General features: G+C 37.5%; 1 long non-coding RNA gene across 1 annotated transcript; it reads right to left on the bottom strand.

The window, feature by feature from the left end:
- Positions 1-2213: 2213 nt before the first annotated feature.
- On the bottom strand, positions 2214-3143 carry LOC135169668 (uncharacterized). Its single transcript, XR_010300239.1, has 3 exons — positions 2752-3143; positions 2433-2678; positions 2214-2330 (listed from the first exon to the last, which is right to left on the bottom strand). It is a non-coding gene; the product is annotated as an uncharacterized LOC135169668 (long non-coding RNA).
- Positions 3144-6190: the final 3047 nt, after the last annotated feature.

Raw genomic sequence — 6190 nt, 5'->3', positions numbered from 1 at the left:
CACCAAAAAATGATGGCAAATATCATTGAAAACATTCCAACTAAATCGAGGAATATCGTTCACCTGATTTCTCCCAACCAAACTCAACCCAACGAAATGACTCTCGATATTGGAACTTCCCCCCTTCCCCCGAGGAATGCAATTTCAAAATTCTCGACTGAAAAAACTTGGCAATTCCCTTTCCACAAACCACTTTTCAACCCCCAAAAACAGCCTTTTCGTCCAGTATAATGTGAACGTAATGGAAATTGAATTTCAGTATGAACTCAATAAAATAGGATATCACATCCTCTTTTCTTACGTCACACTCGATCGTCGCGACTTTTTTCTCTCCTCGTTTTACCGTCTTTTCGGCTTAAAAGCTATCCTGTAAAGGTATACTACTATATACAACTATAAAAGTAAATAACCCAGACGATAGAATCAGAAGGGAAGCGAGGGGACAGGGGGGTGTGGCCCTCCCGTCGGAGTATATTGAATACCCTTCACTATACTTTGAGAGTTTCAAGCTTGAAGTCTTCGTTTCTCTCTCGCTTCCGCGTTTTCTCCACCGAAAACCCTCGAAACCCAATATACAGGCTCTCACTTCACGTTTTATTCACTATCGCCAAAGTTTTTTGTGCGTATCGTGTTACGCTGATACCTCTATGGATATTTATTCTAGCATGCAGTGATGTCCAAAGGAAACGATAGTTGTCAGTGGAGTGGCTTCTTGGAGAATGGAAATGACAAATAGGTAGATTCAGTTTTTCAACAGAACATTGTATCGACTATTTTTGGTATTTCATTTATTCAATCACGACGTACTCGACTGAAATAACACGTGATAACCATTTTCATTAATTTTAAATAAGAGAAGAGACTGACAACTAGTGGAATGTCCTTGATTCTAATAATCCGTTCGTCCAGTGTAGTTCTTGAAGTTGCAGGCGATGTACGTTGGAGTTGCCATGATACCGACAGCTATGCAGATTCCGTGGATACATTTTTCCTGTAATTAGATGACAAACTGTTAAAACAAACACGAAAATCCCTTAATCAACATAAATTTATAATTTGATACACAAATTCGGTGTTACATTATTAATTTTAATTTTTCATTGGTGTCGAGTTTTTTTGTCGTGGAGTAAAGGGTACGGGGATGATTCAGACAATGCACTACCCCCCGACGGATTTCAAAGTGCTTGAACTCAAGCAGGAAGTGAACTTTAAGTGATATTGAGTTATCCCGTCTTATCACTCCACTAGATTATTCTTTCCTGCACTTTTAATGATCAGGTAGTTACGATAGAACGTGATGAGGCGGAGGAATTCTTCCATTATAGATCAGGAAATAATGAAGAAGTTCGTGAATACTCGTGCCCTGAGGAGGGAACATTCTGAGGGAAAATAAAGAAAGATAATTTTTGAAGTAAGCAATTTTGTGGCAGCATAAGTTGCGAAGAATATATCCTGTTGGATCGATTAATACGAGACTGAAGTCACTGAATTCCTGGATTTCTTGATGATTTTCTAGTCGAAACTTTTTTTCCTGAAATGGCGCGGATGACAGCAGTCGATTTCGTGATGAACCTCGTGGGAAATGAATCGTATGAATGGATTATTCTGACGGTACGTGAGTGGAAAGTTGCAATGTGAGTGGTAGGTTTTATTATTGGAAGAATGAATTATTTGGAGATTTCTCCCACTAATTCTAATGAAAATTTTCTGACAGACTGAGCACACTGATTGAATTTAATTTTTCAGACGATGCCTTCTTCATATTCAACCATGGGGTTTATGCTTATTAGAGGAGAAAATGGAATATTTTACGTTTCTATTCAGATTTCTGTGGTGCAGAATGGGGGAGAAAAAATAGGGGCTTGGAAAAATATTTCAGAGAATTTATTCAGTTGGGTAGAGGGTGTTTTTTTACCGGGGATGATAACGTAAACAGAGAACCTGCGGGAATAATCACTCAGCAAATTTAAGACTAGATAACAACTCTCGTGTCTACCTGACCCTTTTAGGATACGGTTTTTCCTGCAATTGTTATTTTTATTCATGCTATTACTTCATTGACTCCACAATGCAATTACCAAATGGATAAATAGTCTCGAATAAAATATAAAAAATAGATGTCCACCTTATCCTGGTGTTCTTTAACGCTGACCAATGACAGACAATTTTTTTTCGAAGTGATTACACTCTCTCAGAGCTCCGTAAACCACTCACAGTAACCGATCGCTGAATTTACCCTCCATTCAGACTCGACTTTTCCCCTGGCAATCGCTATGAAATCCCGGATCACCCGGAGTTATTCCAAAAAATATTTTCAAGAGTACAAATGCCTGAAAAAATAGACAGGTCAATCCCAATAATCCTCTGCTCAATGTGCACAGAATAAATTCGCTAAAAAACTATTGACGACTCAAATGACGTTTTTCGAGTACCGGTTTCTCTGGGAACTGTAGGAAACTGAAAATCCGGAGGAAGAACCTTTGCGATACATTAATCAATGCCAAACCCATCGGATGCGAGGAAATATGTGCAATAGAGCTTGATAGAATTCGTGTGATGTCAGTGAGGCTCAACGAATGGGGGCCCTCTGAACAGTCAAATTTATAGGATTTTTCATGCGGAGAAATGGCAACTATCGAGTGTATGTTTCCAGGTATTTGCTGAGTTTATTTTTATGACTGAAAGAAAAATCACAACTGAATAACACGCATACACGAGAAGAGGGAGATAGCGTGAACGGATGCAATATACCGAGTGGATCACTCGTTCCCCGTTTGCTTTCGTTTGAAACTTTGTAATCGTTCCAATTCTAGTTTTTGATTTTTTGGTACAGCAATCCATCATAACTTTTAAATTTCTCCTATTTCACTAGCGTATTTTACGCTTCTGAGTGATTTCATCGCAAAAAAATAACGTGAATGTAGTTCATTTCAATTTATTTCCTGTAATTTATTTTTAGTATTTTTTTCGAGAATTCGTATTCAGCAGTTTACCAAAGGGACATCGACTCCTCATCATCAGAAGCTAATATTCATCTACCAATGCTGTGTCCTGCATTGATGGGACTGTCTCACACTCTCGAAAAAATCAATGTCCATTTCAATAAAATAATTCCTGGCAAAATTAATATTTTCTTGCAGCACATGCGCAATTGTTGGAACAAAACGTCGATGGACTTCGATTTTTCTGTGAAAGGAAGTTCAATAGCAATCGAACAGCGATTTAATGAATTCACCAGGCGAATTCTCGAGGTGAATGTAGAATTGAAAAAATTCTTCTACTCGTTGCCTTCAGGGTTCCGATGAAATAACTAACGCACTCCATCGAGAGTGACCTAACCTCCACGACTCCAAAGCCAACTCATCACCAATGAATCAATTAAATTCCCTGAAAAATGTTTTTTGAAAATTCCATTGGGGAACTCAAGGAAATTGGGGCATAGAAACTTACGTAAACATTTTGCACCTGTGCAGCGCTCCTAACCTAAAAATTGTAAATTGAGTCAATACTCACAGTAGTAGAAACGTAATTACGAGGCTTGGTCGCCATACAACTGTTCCTGACAGACTGCTGCTGGACTGCAGCACCAAGTCTTGCGATTTTCAATCCGCTGACGAACATTTTTCTCGTGTATCAGGTGAATATAAAAATCTTCGATATTTCACTGCAGATAAGACGTTATGTGATGATTTTTTCCAGCGATTGTAGCCGACGGGGCTCTCGTACAGCCTTGTAGAGGGCGAATTCCAGTCTCGGGTGATGAGAATGAAACCTGACAACATCGCTTTTTTGCTCTGCGCACGACGCAAATGGTGCCCAGCAAGCCGTCACTATCACCAGGGTTGTGCTAGCATGTGGTGTTATATGTGTTTTGCATTTTCATCGAGTGGAAAAGGTAAAAGGGGAAGCCTTATCGTAACTCACTGCGACAATATTTCCCCACCGTAAAGCACACTGAGTCGAGGAGTGAATTTTAGTCAACGTCGTCGAGGTTAAATTGAAAATTTCTATCTGATCGGGGACAGGAAAATTTTTCACGAAATGTCTCGTGAATTTTTTATTACTTGGAATTATGTGGAGCTATTGGTGATTGAGGAAGAGTGCTCTTATAATTCAGAAGGTTAGTTTATTTATGTAGCAAAGAAATGGTGTCTACGACTTAAATAAAATTATCCCTCTGGATAAACAAATTATTGTGTGACCAGATAAATAATTAATTTCTTTCGCCCCAATATTTTTTTATCCAAGCCAGGAAATTTGCAAACAAATGGGAACAGATTTTGTCCAAATTATGATGGGTTTAACCTCAAAATTGTGTGATGTCAAATTAAAAAATAAATAATGTTTATGGCCCCACAGAAATAGCACATTAATTGCCGAATTCCCTCAATTAAAAACTGCAGTCTAACAGACTATTTAACAGATTTAATTCCCTCGTTCTACATCAGTGATTGAATAAGTTGTACCTTAGATATTTGTCTTCATCATATCAACACTTGAATTAATAACTTGCTTATGAATTATCTACTTTGTGTCTCTGCCAGAATATTCTCTGAAATGAGTTGTAACCCAAGCTGGGGTGGCGAGTATACCACAAGCAATGAGAACTCCATGGACGATCTTCTCCTGGAAATTAATAAAATATATTATTTTCTGGGTTCTGTACATTGTAATAATTTTTTCAAGGGTTAGTCATGAGCATTTATATTTCTTCCAGACCCCGGGGGCTGTTCACCAAATGGTCCAGACGGTTGAGGGCAATCGAGAGAAATGGTAAGAGCAGATCTCCATGATGTCCATCGAAATTATCAGGGCATTTTGCATTTTTATTTTGTCCAATTATTGCTAATGAATTCTCGTTAAAATTTTGTTGACATAGTGTTTTGATTTTTTTTAATCTCTCATGACTCAAAAGGTAATGCCCAGAACTACCCATCATCTACCCTAATTAATTACGACATGAAAGGAAAATAATCTGAAAGTTCATTGCACTTTTTCCTGTTGTAGGAATCGCCATTTATTATTTTGACTTAAACTCTGATGCTGCAGTTCTGATGGAACCAAAACTCCAACAAGTCACTGACACCTCATTTCAGATGAAACGTAATTAATAATTTTGGCACAACTACAGTCGTTACATAAGAAACAAAAATTATGTTGAAAAAATTTTCCAAAAACTTACAGCTAGGGAAACTCTGTTCCTGGGTCGTGTTACAAGCGCAGTTCTGCATTGTCCGGCTTGTGAACTCAGGTAGAGTCCGTTCCTGGAAGCGTTACGTATCGCAAACATTTTGTCTCAGTAATTATCAAGAAATTGTGATGAGAAAATTCGATGCGGGAGTCTCGATGGAGTATGGGACAGACGAGTAGCCGACTTCCGGAAAATGGGGGCTGTCTGTTCAATAACTGGGATCAACTGTGCAACTGTTTCCAAATCACCGTCACATACAGCCCCCAAAAAGGTCTTTTAAATATTTACAAAATCACAGAGAATATTGCACTAAATTATGGCGAAATAAGAGAAAATTTGGGGAACGTTCTACACAGCGACTGAGCCACGTAGCGCCGTCCAAAAATAGGGAATCGTATTCTATATATATAGAATGCACCCGCGGTGCATCCGGGAAGCTTTATAATCCTCCCTGAATGATATTCCATGTGTAATAAATATTTTATGTATGAAAAACAAAATTATTGAAAGATAAATGTGAAGTTTATCAACAGAAACAAATTTTTTCAAGCTCCAGCCAGTATTTCTTCTATTTTTAAATGGATTACTTAATATATAAGACAATATTCTAAAAATGTACAGGTATATTATTAAATTAAAACATTAAAAAAATTTATTTTCTCATAAAAAAATATTGAAAAATTTTTTAAAACTTTTAAAACTTTTTTTCAGTAATCTGTCAATTCTAAACTCCTGTTCCCTCATTTTTGATCCATTCTATTTGTTATTTTCATTTCTTGTAAATTGAAACAATAAAAAATTACGTAAAAAATAACAAAGCACATAAATTGAATAAAATCGCAAGCTTCCACTCCCCTGCAATGATAAACCAAGAATATTTGAATTCAGCATCGGCATCCTGGAGCCCCCAACATCCCTCTCCCAAATGGATATTTACCTCACCACTATTGGCAGCATTGCTCCTCTCTCATGTACACACAACCACCTACACCTTGATAT

This window comes from Diachasmimorpha longicaudata, chromosome 15 (genome assembly GCF_034640455.1).
Source record: "Diachasmimorpha longicaudata isolate KC_UGA_2023 chromosome 15, iyDiaLong2, whole genome shotgun sequence".
Lineage (NCBI taxonomy): Eukaryota > Metazoa > Arthropoda > Insecta > Hymenoptera > Braconidae > Diachasmimorpha > Diachasmimorpha longicaudata.
The sequence above is the reverse complement of the archived record's forward strand: the minus strand, read 5'-3'. Positions and strand labels throughout refer to the sequence as shown.